Source organism: Molossus molossus, unplaced genomic scaffold (assembly GCF_014108415.1).
Source record: "Molossus molossus isolate mMolMol1 unplaced genomic scaffold, mMolMol1.p scaffold_m16_p_6, whole genome shotgun sequence".
Taxonomy (NCBI): domain Eukaryota; kingdom Metazoa; phylum Chordata; class Mammalia; order Chiroptera; family Molossidae; genus Molossus; species Molossus molossus.
This window is the reverse complement of record NW_023425399.1, coordinates 116,297,903-116,311,431: the sequence shown is the minus strand read 5'-3', so window position 1 is coordinate 116,311,431 and position 13,529 is coordinate 116,297,903.

The window sequence follows — 13,529 nt, the reverse complement described above, 5'->3', positions numbered from 1 at the left end:
GCCTCAGAATTCTCCTTGTGTAAGAAATGAGAGAAAAATAGGGGGTGGAAGCAGGCCGGTGCACGCCGGACGCCGGGGAGCCCGGTGTTATTCAGGTAACAGCCCGGCCTCCCCCCTGGGCTTACAGTGCAGACCCAGCAGCAGACATACAGTAACTGAATTGTTTCAACTTATCCAAATAGCATTGAAATGGACTTAATTGTTGCACGAGAGGAAAACCCATGTGTCTCCAGAGACTATTAGTGTCATTTAAGGGGCCAAATGTATCATAAAACCTGTCTGTAACAGAATAAAATTGTGCAGACCCACAATTTTACCTAATGTTTTCCACATTTCTTGAAACGGAAAAAAAAAAAAAAGAGAGAGAGAGAGAGAGAGAGAGAAGAAAGAAAAAGGAATTAATGGCTAAAGTAAGTCTATTAGGTCCCTGCATCATTAGGGATATTTTAACTCTGAAGAACTCCAAATACCTTTTTAGACATTGAGAGAACTTGGTAGCAAGGTGCTCAGGAGGTAGGTTCGAATTAAGAAATTCCAATTCCACCAGATAAATCTCGCCTATTATGTTTCTTTCACGCCTCACAAGGAACAGATTGAAACGACTTCCATGTCCTGCCTTCGAATGGGAGTGAACTTCGGAGCCGGTTCCGTCGCCCGGTCCCTTTCACTGTGGCTCTGTCGGGGGCACACTCCGGGCATTCCCCGCATTGTCCCCGTGTGGTGCCGCCACCGGCCGCCGCTGCCTTTTGAGCCCAGTAACTAATGGCCCGCTCTTTGAAAACAGAGAAAGGTAGAGAAAAAGGGTTGAGCGTTGCTTTCATTCCATCAAAGAGACAAAAGAATATTTGTTCTAAAGGAGTTCAGAGGATAATGGGGAAATCAAGAACAGAGACAAATAGTGAATCAAACCTCAATTGAAAGAACAAATCTTTCTATTTATCTGTCTCATCTTTTCACGGGGGTTGTATATCAACTATCAAGGAAGCGATTTCAAATAACTTCTGCTAACATAATTGTTATTTTATAAGTTTAGTTGCCATGGTAATGCATGATGTAATCGTCTAGAATCATCGAAACCCCTTGTCGTTCATACCTAGCCAGCATAGACCACCTCCTTCTTCTTCATTAGTCCTCTGTGACCCAGGAGGAAAAACAAAAAGAAAGCTGTGTCCAGCTTCTGGAAACTCTAGAACCGGGGCACAATGACCCACGTGTGGGAGCTGCTCCTGTACCCACAGTTTTCGATGTTCATGCAACGGCTGCGTTGTCCCCCGACCTCGTCCATGCGCCTGGCCAGAAACACCCCCACTTTCTTCCTTGTTGGTAAGAAATGAACCAGAGGGGCGTTTCCACAGCGGGGACCGCGTGGCAGGTGGCGGTGACCAAGGGAGGCACATGGAGCAGGCCGGCTGGTCGGCACGGCCCCGCGTCCTGGCGAGGAGCCGCCTGGCCAAATGCAAAACAAGAAAGGCGTTGACAGAGGCCGCGGTCCCCAGCGCCTGGCTGCCCAGAGCTAAGTCCAGGGCGATCAGCATCACGAGACAGGGTAGCAAGTTCTGGGGTGTCCGTGTCTTAATGAGGGACACGCCCGACTCCTCCCGCAGGGGCCTGGACAGTGGCTCAGCATGGCACCCAGTAAATATGACCTGGCAGGAAGGACCTCGGAGGGCTCGCGCGAAGCCAAGGATTGCTCACCCAGGCAGCTGGGCAGAGGGTGTCCCAGGGCCCTGCCCACTGCTGTCGCCTAGACCAGAGACAAGCACCCTGGGCCATCATGGGGAGTGAGGGCCGCAGGGCCGCAGGACCAGGTGGCAGACCCAGACAGCACTCCTTCTGTGTCTGCCGGGGCCTGGGGACCTCGTCCTCCTCCGCAGTGAGTCCCTGACTGCAAACTGAACTCCATCCCCAGGGCCCTGCGCAACACCAATCACCTCTGGGGTGGCTCTTCCTGAACCCCCACGGCACTCCCCACCCTCCTGAAGTCTGGCTTTATCCCCACATCCGTCCACCAGCCAGGAAGCGACTCGGGATCCCGTCCAGGCCTCCGCGCCTCGTGTTTCTCATTACTGTCCTGGTTGCGGGTGAGAAGACAAACCTCCTGAAGGGGGCCCGGGCCGCTGGCACGTGGCGTTCCCCGGCGGCCTAGCGCAGTGCAGGGGACCTGCCGGGGGACAGGTTTTATTCAGGAGAGAAGAAACCCGACTCCACCCCAGTCCTCCAGCAAGCAGGCTGTTCACAGGGCTCCCACCTCGCGCCCCCAGAGCACGTGGTGGGCCTTCCCAGCCTCGGCTCCCGGTCCGGCCGGCAGACCCCGAGCGCAGACACCGCCTCGTCCTGTTTGCTCTGCTCGGCCGGCAGACCCCGAGCGCAGACACCGCCTCGTCCTGTTTGCTCTGCTCGGGGAGGCACATGTTTTTCAAATTGCAGCCTTTCCATGCGTACGGGCCCCGGACGAGGCCACTCTCTGCCCGTTAGGAAAAGCCCCGAATTCCACTATTCCCCACACTCTGGCCGATTTTCCTTGATATATACCATGGACAGGGTTTCTGAAAGCTTCTGAGAAACACGTAATAAATTCGGTGCTTCTCCTTTTCGTATGGTTTCGTGTTAGGGTTAGAAATACGATACTTCTGTTTCATTTTTTTATATTCCCACAAGAATGGCCTGTAAGTGGTGGGCAAGTACTTACTGAGTGCAAGAGAGAAAAGGAAGGAATGAAGGGAGGGAGGGAGGGAGGGAGGGAGGAAGCGAGGGAGGGAGGAGGGAGGGGGAGGGAGAGGGAGGGGGAGGGGAGGGAGAAGGGGGGAAGGGAGGAGATCTAGAGCATCCTCTCATGTTTCCTTTTACTGCTGACCGGCCGCAGTCCCTCCTCTCGGCACCAGGGCCCAGCGGATGGCTGTCCCCTGGGCGTGTCCGCGCCACTGCAGGAGGAAGTTACAAGATAACTTTACTAAAGAGGAAACTCAAAAGTCCATATTTTAACATGCAGCTATTACAGTTAAGGCCACACACTACTGCAGGCAGATGCAACAACTTCCCTTCCCATCCCCTCGCCTCCCAGGCCTCTCAGGGTGAGCTGCGGAGACCTACACTTGCGATCCACAGGTGCCCAGCCCTGCCTCTCTTCCTTGTCGCTGGGCGACTTTCTTCCCCGTGGGGTTTGGTGGCATCCTTCTCTCTCACTGCGGAATTAAAAAGCAATTAGATGCCCACTGACTTCAGATCAGATCCTCCGGGTCGAGGCCGAGGTGGCTGCAGGGTGGCGAGGGGTGTGGGTTACTCGGCTCCTCCCAGGCTCAGCCGGACTTTCAGAGAGCAGGAGGCCGGGCTGGTCCTGCAGGTGGCAGCTGTCTTCACGGATGACACGGTGACGCAGGGGACCTGGCTGATGTCGGACTGTCCCTGATGAGCCACCAGTCTTCCTGCTGTAAGTTTGTGATGAGTAGGGCCGTGGCTGGAGCTCAGAAGCCACTGTTTGGTGTCCCCAAAACACGATACCCGGGGTCCCCAGTACACAATGCCCAGGGTCCCCAGTACACAATGCCCAGGGTCCCCAAAACACGATGCCCGGGGTCCCCAGTACACAATGCCCAGGGTCCCCAGTACACGATGCCCAGGGTCCCGAGTACACGATGCCCAGGGTCCCCAAAACACGATGCCCGGGGTCCCCAGTACACAATGCCCGGGGTCCCCAGTACACAATGCCCGGGGTCCCCAGTACACGATGCCCAGGGTCCCCAGTTCACGATGCCCAGGGTCCCCAGTACACGATGCCCGGGGTCCCCAGTTCACGATGCCCAGGGTCCCCAGTTCACAATGCCCAGGGTCCCCAGTACACAATGCCCGGGGTCCCCAGTTCACGATGCCCGGGGTCCCCAGTTCACGATGCCCAGGGTCCCCAGTTCACAATGCCCAGGGTCCCCAGTACACAATGCCCAGGGTCCCCAGTACACAATGCCCGGGGTCCCCAGTACACAATGCCCAGGGTCCCCAGTACACAATGCCCGGGGTCCCCAGTACACAATGCCCAGGGTCCCCAGTACACAATGCCCCGGGTCCCCAGTACACAATGCCCAGGGTCCCCAGTACACAATGCCCGGGGTCCCCAGTACACAATGCCCAGGGTCCCCAGTACACAATGCCCGGGGTCCCCAGTACACAATGCCCGGGGTCCCCAGTTCACGATGCCCAGGGTCCCCAGTTCACGATGCCCGGGGTCCCCAGTTCACGATGCCCAGGGTCCCCAGTTCACGATGCCCAGGGTCCCCAGTACACGATGCCCGGGGTCCCCAGTTCACGATGCCCAGGGTCCCCAGTTCACGATGCCCGGGGTCCCCAGTTCACGATGCCCGGGGTCCCCAGTTCACGATGCCCGGGGTCCCCAGTTCACGATGCCCAGGGTCCCCAGTACACGATGCCCAGGGTCCCCAGTACACGATGCCCGGGGTCCCCAGTTCACAATGCCCGGGGTCCCCAGTTCACGATGCCCAGGGTCCCCAGTTCACGATGCCCGGGGTCCCCAGTTCACGATGCCCGGGGTCCCCAGTTCACGATGCCCAGGGTCCCCAGTTCACGATGCCCGGGGTCCCCAGTTCACGATGCCCGGGGTCCCCAGTTCACGATGCCCGGGGTCCCCAGTTCACGATGCCCAGGGTCCCCAGTACACAATGCCCGGGGTCCCCAGTACACGATGCCCGGGGTCCCCAGTTCACGATGCCCGGGGTCCCCAGTTCACGATGCCCGGGGTCCCCAGTACACAATGCCCAGGGTCCCCAGTACACAATGCCCGGGGTCCCCAGTTCACGATGCCCGGGGTCCCCAGTACACAATGCCCAGGGTCCCCAGTACACAATGCCCGGGGTCCCCAGTACACGATGCCCGGGGTCCCCAGTTCACAATGCCCGGGGTCCCCAGAACACGATGCCCAGGGTCCCCAGTTCACGATGCCCAGGGTCCCCAGTACACGATGCCCGGGGTCCCCAGTTCACAATGCCCAGGGTCCCCAGTTCACGATGCCCAGGGTCCCCAGTTCACAATGCCCAGGGTCCCCAGTACACAATGCCCAGGGTCCCCAGTACACAATGCCCAGGGTCCCCAGAACACGATGCCCAGGGTCCCCAGTACACAATGCCCAGGGTCCCCAGTACACGATGCCCGGGGTCCCCAGAACACGTTGCCTGGCATCCCCACTTCACGATGGCCGGCAGGGCACAAAGCCTGTGTATAGGGTTAGCACAATCTCGCTTTCTTTGTAAAACACGTCACAATTTGCAAGGGGTTTCTTCAGTTTACACAGGTTTTTTCTTTCTTTCTGAGTTTGAGCTTTAAAAATCACACTTCGAGGTGTTTATTATACCCCCACAGTACAGACTAGCAATGGGAGGAGATTTGGGGACCTGTCCGAAGTCTTTGGCGGATCACAGAGCCAGGGAACAAATCGGGTCATCGGATCCAGGGTGGTTTCCAGTGTCCCTCGTCATTCGGTACAGATGGAATTAGCCGTGTTTACAGATCCAGGGGCTGCATTTTCACGTGACTCCGTTTTCTCGTCGGCCTCTGTGGCTCTTCCGCTGTGCCCCCCATTCCAGAGCCCCGGCCTGAAGAGAATGGTGTTTGTCGTCACTGTGGACAGTGGTTAGGGCTGCCGCCCCCCACCTCGCTGAGACCTCCAGGCGCAGGGGAGATGTCGGCTGTGGCTGGACTCTGAGCACGTGGTCGCAGCTCCGCTCAGCCCCCGTGGGTCCGAGGACCTGCCCGCCCCCGTCGCTCCCCTCCCCAGCCTCTCTGCCGTGCCTCCCACCAGTTTCTGGGCAGAGTGTACTTTAGTGAGTTGATGCCGTAAGACCTTTCATTCAAAGAGCTTTTTAGGGGAGTTGCCCATAACAAGCAGGCACTCTGGTGTAGAGGAGGCGCCCAGTTTCCTCGTTCCAAGGACAGGGTGCGAGCCTGTCCCGGCAAATTCCCTCTCCGCAAAGCGCCTGTGAACAGCCTGTGCTGGTTGCTTTTTCACGGGGATCCATGATTGGTACCTGAATATCATGCCAATTAGGAAACAAGAAAAGATATTAAAATATTTCTCCTGCAAAAATTAAACGTTAATGTTGAAAAAGACTGCCATTTGGGACTGCATTGGAATCTTAAGATTCAATGTTAAAATCATTTAATAATTCTCCTTCAACTTGAACCAATATTTCTTTTGACTTTTAAATAAAAAATTAAACATACTATGTTCGTTATAAAAGCGGACTTGGAGGAAAACTGGAAGTATACAGAATATAAAGGTATAAATAAAAGCTTTCATAATATGAACCTGATAAAATATTCCTTTATTTCCATTTCTTTTTTAAACTTAATTGGGGTTTTCTTGTCTGGGAAAATTTGTATCCCGATTAATATATCATAAGCGTTTTTCTTTGCATCAGTAGTCAAAGCTTATGGAACTAATGCCTATTTATGGACATTTAGGTTAATTTTCATTTTTTGTCATAAATATAACTGCAAAAACATACATATCATTTATATGTTGTATATTCCTATTGATATAGAAACATGCTTATAAAATATGTTTATATAAATATATAGATCTATATTATATGTGATATATATCTCTATATAAATAATTGTCTTACTTGTTTGGCTGTGAAAAAATTTTTAGATTTTATATATGACATTTATGGATGTAGTCATATTTTCTTTGTGTTCTTAATTTTAGGTATAGAGGTTTATTTTCCAATCAATAGCATTTTTATCGCATGCTTTAGCTATCTTTCTAAAAATACAATCGCGGATTCCATAGGCATAACACGCTCTGAGGCTGTCGCTGTCCTTGTGGGGACCGGTGTCGCCAGTCCTTTCCCGGCCCACAGAGTGGTCGCTTTCCTGGTCCACTGCAGCCACGCTGACGTTGAATGTGACGACTGTGAATTATTCATCCTTCTAATTCTAGGGAGAACGCATCTTTATCACAGGAGACTTGGAAAGTACCAGCGACTGTAAAGAACAAAATAGACACAGTCGCAGTCTCTTGACCCCAGGATTGTCGTTGTGAACACTGTTGCTCTGTCCCCTTCCTGGCTGCTTCTCTGCAGTCTCCGTTTATGTACCGAGTTTCACCCTGCTCATGTCCACTCAACGTGGCTGTGAGCGTCCCCGCAGAGTGGCTCTCGAGCACCGGGCGCGCGGGAATTTTCAGAACATGTGACACCTGACCGTTTCGTCGGGGCTCTGACCTCTTTTCCCTTGGATTGTCACATACAAGATGACAACAGCAACACAGTAATAGCCGACCAGTGCGAATGAATCAAAAGTATACCTATTTTTTGGGTCAGATCTGCAAAAACATACAGTTTTTGGTGTGCTGCAGAACTTTAGTCATCAGTTTACGTGGCCCCAAGGTGAAAAGGGTCAAATCAGTGCCTGACATCACTGCATGGGAGGACCTCACGTCACTGGTCGGGGTGTCACTGCACGGTCGGACAGGGTGGGGTCTGTTTCCTGCGCCCAGTGTCCAGCCGTGTTCCCAACAAGTGCTGTGGTCATCCGCGTCCCAGAGTGGGGACAACACAGAGCAGAGCACCCCCGGCCCCCAAAGGGCATGGGGTGGCAGCCAAAAATAACCCTTAGTCATTCCAAGGTCTTCAGGTAACACCTCTGGTGACTCTGCTGTCATTTGCCTCTGTTTTTAAAAATTATTCAATATTTACGAGGGCCGTCATATAGATTTAAAATTGTTTGAAATTTATTTTATTTAAATGGTTTCTATGAATTCAAATGAAATATGCCTTCGTTTTTCGTTTGCTTGTTTGTTTTGGGCCAGGGAGAGTAACTAAGCTACCGGCTAGTCTAAAGCCCGCAATCGGTGGTGAGCTCAAGCATCCCTCCGAGCTGTGTGGTGCGGGGACTCAGCCTGGCCCAAGGACGGGAACTGTCACCGTCGCGGCGCGCACGGCGGCATGGCGTTCTGAAGCGCCTTATGAGGTGAACACTGACTTCAGGCCACATCCGAACTGCATCCTCGTTGAACGACCTCCTCTACTTGTGTAATTCCCCTTGCCTGTCTAACCACCGGGTTCTCCATTTCTGAGGAGCGAATCTCAAAACCATCCGGTAAAACAACTGATGTTTTACAGTAAGCTGGTTTGCCTTGCAACTCGAGATTAGCTTGTTAGGAAGCATATCATGCGTGTTTTTATTTTTTCTTTTAACCAACTTCTCACTGAGCACACTTTCCTAGATGCCGGCTACTTTGTTTCCAGCCACCAAGGTCGCCAGCATTTGTCTGTCTGCTGTCTTTAAAGGAACAGGCCACCTCTGAGAAATTGGAACAAAAAAGTTAACTCGGTGACTTCTTTTCCTGTTGGCTTCGAAAACACATTACTTTCTTTAATCTCTGAAGCATCGTTGCCCCTTCCAGTTTCAACTATTTGTTTCAGCCTCAATAATACAAAATAGCATTGTGGAATTTATTTCTCCCTTTTTATTATTTTATTTTATTTAGCATTTCATCTATCATTTTGCTGGCTGGCCCACAATTTGCTTTCTTTTCTGCGAGCATTTCATGTTTCATCTGTATAATGTCTTTCGGTCCTTACCCCGCCCGCCCCCCCCCCCCTTTGCTCATCCACCTAAATCATGTTTTATTTCTGTCCCGGAAGGCCTTATGGTAATTAAATAACGGTGTTTCTTCTAATATTTCTAGGAACACTTTATTATTTTATACCAGACGTACCGGTTGCTGTGAATTGGAATGGACTTCAGGCAATTGCTTGCTTTCAATATCGGTCTGTCCTTAGGTTATGTCGAAAGGACAACATCAGGCTCATTCTGTTCCCCCGTGTGCAGACGTGAGTGAAGGGAGGACTGTGGGCTGGTCTGCGAAGGCAGAGCACCTGGAGCTGCTCCGTGGAGCCAGGGGAGCAGGTGTCACCAGTGACAGGCTGTCTCACGAACAGAACCGCGCCTTTCACTCCGATCAAGTCATAGACTGAGGCCCGCGTGTCAGACAGCGGTGACCTTTGTGTCCAGTGACCATGCCTTCATTCGAACAGAAACAGAAGGGCCTGGGCTGTGGCCAGCAGCCGGGAGAAGGTCCGCATTCCGGCCTGGGCGGTTTCACCTTTCCACGGCCTGGCTCTCTCGTCGGAAGACGGCTCCAGCCTCCTCTGACTGTCCTTGAGCTGATGGAGAGAGTGTCGGTCTAGCACCTGGTGTGGGAAGCCATGGTTTGCTCTCCCCTGCACTGCGCCCTCCGCCCACGGAGGGGCGCACACGCAGGCTCGCTTCCCTGGGTTACATGCTTGTAACAGCTGCAGTTTACCTCTGTGTTCACAGCTGGAATTTCAGGGCTCCTGATTATGAAGTTCCTGATGTAACCGACTGGCACGCGTGCACACACACACGCACACACACGAGTTTTGTTTACTTTTAGCATCAGCGTTCAATACAACAAGAACAGTGTGAGGGTTGCTCTTAATTTTCTCTTGACCATATTTGCGTATGGTCTGGAAGACCCGTCAGTACTGAGTTGGGACCTGGAGACAGAAGCTTTGCATCTACTGCGAAATGATGTGGCGAAAGTCCCCTTGAAGATAACTTTTGTCAATTTGCAAAATACTGAGAAAGATGAGAACTAGAAGCTCCCCCCAAGTCATTAGTGTAAGATTCTAGGAATGTATTCTTTCAGGAAATTGCCTAAGAAAACCTGTAAGCTTTCTTTTTTTCTGTAGACGATATAAACGGTTTTGTTTAGTTTTTTCCCTACCCTGGCTGAGAGGAGGCTCCTAAGCGAATGCCCTGCATGATTAAATGAGATTTGTTTGAGATAGAGCTTGTGTTACCCTTGCCAGGTTTTGGTAGCTGGGCTATAGTAGCCTCATGCAATGTGTTAGGAATTATTGCCTCTTCTTCTATTTTTTGGAAGACTTTGAGAAGGATACACATCAAATCGTCTTTGAATGCAACGGCTGTTATGACCAAGAAGAGTAGAAACAGGTGCTGGTGAGGGTGTGGAGAAGAAGGACTCACACTGACGGCTGGTGGGAATGCAGACCGCTGCGGCCACTGTGGAAAACAGTGTGGAGGTTCCTCAAAACATTTAAGAATAGAGCTACCCTATGGCCCAGCGAGCCTTCTTTGGGGTATCTACCCAAAAACTCAAAAACATTCATTTGCAAAGACACGTGCACCCCTATGTTCGTTGCAGCATTGTCCTCGGTGGCCAAGACCTGGAAAGAGCCCAGTGCCCCGCAGTGGAGGAAGGGGTGAAGAAGACATGGTTCGCATGTGGCCCACAGGAGAGAGGACGTCCTGCCATTTCAACAGCACGGGTGGACCTCGAGAATAGCAGGTTCAGCAAAACAAGTTGACAGAAAAAATTAAGGACCCTGTGATTTCACTCACATGTGGGGCATAAAACCGAAAGCGACGAATGAACAAACAAGGGAAACCAACAAACACAAACTCATAGACTAGACAACAGCATGGGGGTCGCCTGCGGGAAGGCGTGCGGTTAGTGGGGGGCAGAGGGGGCCAAACACACGGTGACGGGAGAAGATCTGACTGTGGGGGCCACAGAACGCAATATTCAGACCACGCAGCATAGAGCTGTACGCTTAAAACCTACACAATCTTATTAACCAATGTCACCCCAGTACATTTAATGAAAAAAGAAATGTAATTTGTAAACTATAAATTAACATACAATGTCTGGCTGGTGCGGCTCAGTGGTTGAGCGTCGACCCTGCACCAAGAGGTCACCGGTTTGATTCCCGGTCAGGGCACGTGCCCAGGTTGTGGGCCTGATCCCCAGTGGGGGGCATGTAGGAGGCGGCCAGTCGATGTTCTCTCTCATCGATGTTTCTATCTCTCTCCTCTCATTTCCTCTCTCTGTAAAATCAATAAAGGAAAAAAAAAAGTAAATTAACAGACAAGGGCTAATACAAGTACTATTTGCCACAATAATGAACAGAAAGAACCCTTCTATTGCTAAACTTGTCTCTGCCTGCGTTTGTATATTTAAAATTTTGAATATTACTTTTATGTTTTAAGGCTGTAAGCTCTGACAGATATTTTTGAAGTACAGTACAATCTGTAAGTAAACGATACGTAAAATAACTTCAGCATGTGTCAGAGTCAATAAAAGTGACAGTTACCCTATAGGAAGTCTCTTGTTTCCATTCGGTTTTTTTCCCACCTTCTCTGAGCTGTGATTGTCATATATGTTGTGTAAATTAATGGCGGCCAATGTGATGATTTACTGAATATGTACATTGCGAAGTATTCGCCATGATAAAGTTAGTAACACGTAGGTGCCACTGTCGTCGTCGTGGTGAGAACGTTTGAGATCTTTTCTCAAGGTTCTTCCGAGCGCTGGTGACTGGTCACCCTGCTGTGCCGGGACATTATTCATCTCAGGACGACAGGCTTGTGCCCTTTTACCAACAGGTCCCCTTATCCCGCCCCCTGGCAGCCACCATTCTGCTCTATGTGTGTGAGTCCAGCTCTTTTAGATTCTGCATAGAAGTGGGGTTCCACAGTGCTCATCTTTCTCTGTCTGACATTTCTCACTCAACGTAACGCCCTCAAGGTCCATCCATGTTGTTGCAGAGAGAACATTCCCTTCTTTCTCCCCGTCAAATTGTACGCATTCGCATGGTCGTCATGCACCCCTCCGTCAGTGGACACCTAGGGTGCATCCGTGTCCCAGCTATTGTAACTCATGCTTGAGCAGAAAGTGCTCAGGGATTCAAGACAGGGACTTCCTCCCCTTGGGACAAATACCCAGAAGTGAAATGGCTGGTCATATTCTGGTTGCATTTTTAATTTTCTGTTTTCCACAGTGGCTGCCCCCATCCGCGTTCCCCCCCAGCAGCACATGAGGGTCCCCTTTTCTCCCTGTCCTCGCCAACACTTGTTATCTCTCGTCTCTTCACGACAGCCATTCTGACAGGTGCAGGGTGACATCTCACTGAAGTGCGGGCTCACCTTTCCCTGGTGATTAGCGATGCCGAGCACCTTCTTACCTGCTGGTTGGACATCTGCATGTCTCTGAGAATGTCTATTCAGGTGCTCTGTCCAGTTTTATTAGATTATTATTGTATTTGCTACTGAGCTGTGTGAGTTTCTCAGATATCTTGGATACTCGCCCCTCGTCAGATGCAGGCTTTCCACACAGTTCCCTCTATCGCACAGGCTGCTTTTGGGCCATCGTATTGTTTTATCTGCTGTGCGGGGTTTTCCGTCACCCGCGGTCTCGCCAACCGAGCTGCGTTCATGTTGCTTGGGTTTTCGGTGTCGTATCCCAAAAAGTCAGAGCCAAGACCCATGTCAAGTCGCTTTTCTGCCAAGTTTTCTTTTAGGAGTTTTATGGGCTTCAGGTCTTACATTTAAAGAGGTTCATACTAACAGGTTCCTTTCTTTTGCCCAGAATTTGACCAACCCAGATAAAATGATATGGTTCAGAACCGAGTTTCTCCCCAGGATTTTACACGTGGAAAAGCCTCTTCTTCTTCTTCTCTTTCTCTTCTGTTTTAAAGGTTGATCTGAACCAGCCCTCCCTTAAGGAAAATCGCAAGTTACTGCTATCTCAATTTCACAGTTACATCAAGTATGTAGTTACATGTTTTCCTTTACGATGTAAGTGATGCCGAAATAAAGGCCTCATTCTGGAATGTTCAATGTGTTCCTACATCGTGTGATCCTCGGGAGTTCCAATTGCAGGTGCCACGGTGATAATGACGCTACTTACAGTTGCGCAGCACCTGTGCGTTTGAGGTGCACGGTGAGGATTAACGAGCCCATCGTCACGCTCACCCCGCCGGGAGGGTACGCTCACCCCGCCAGGAGGGTGGGCCCTGCCCGTTCCCTCACAGACCCGGGGTGAAGAGGCCCGAGGACCAGACATTCAAGCTGCGCTCGAACCTGGAGTTTGATTTCCGATGTTTCCCGCAGGTCACAGAACTCAGCTGCCAACATTGAACCGACTAACATCCAGTCGACCAGAATGAGTCGACATAGGTTGGTCCCCGCTCAATGGCAAAGCAGTAAACATTTCAAGGTAGCTCCCTCCTCCACCGTCTTAGCACTTTAATAAGGACACCGTGGCTCATTGTGTAAAATTATAGTAATTTCAGAACAGTTAAAGATGAAACGGGTTTCCTGGTAGAAAGGTCATTTTGAGGAAGAGTGTGACCTGCTTTTTCTTTAATAATTGAGTTAACAGAAAATGGGAGTTTGCCAGGAGTCATTTCTTTTGACGATTTGTTCCCATCAAGAGGTAAGTGGAAGCAGAAGAGAGGTGAGGTCCCACCCGCCCAGCCCCTGGGTGGGACGCGAAGAGGCATTTGGTCTCTCTGGGCGCTGATCCGGAGCTGGACTGTGCTGGGCGCTGCCTCTCGGACTGGCCAGGCCGTCCGACCTGTTTCCTCCCGCCGGTAAACCCAGAACGCTGTCTGAGGCATTTCTCAATCAGGCAGCTGCTGGGGCTTTGGGGGGACCTGGGTTCCTTTCCTCCACCACATGCCTGTCTACCA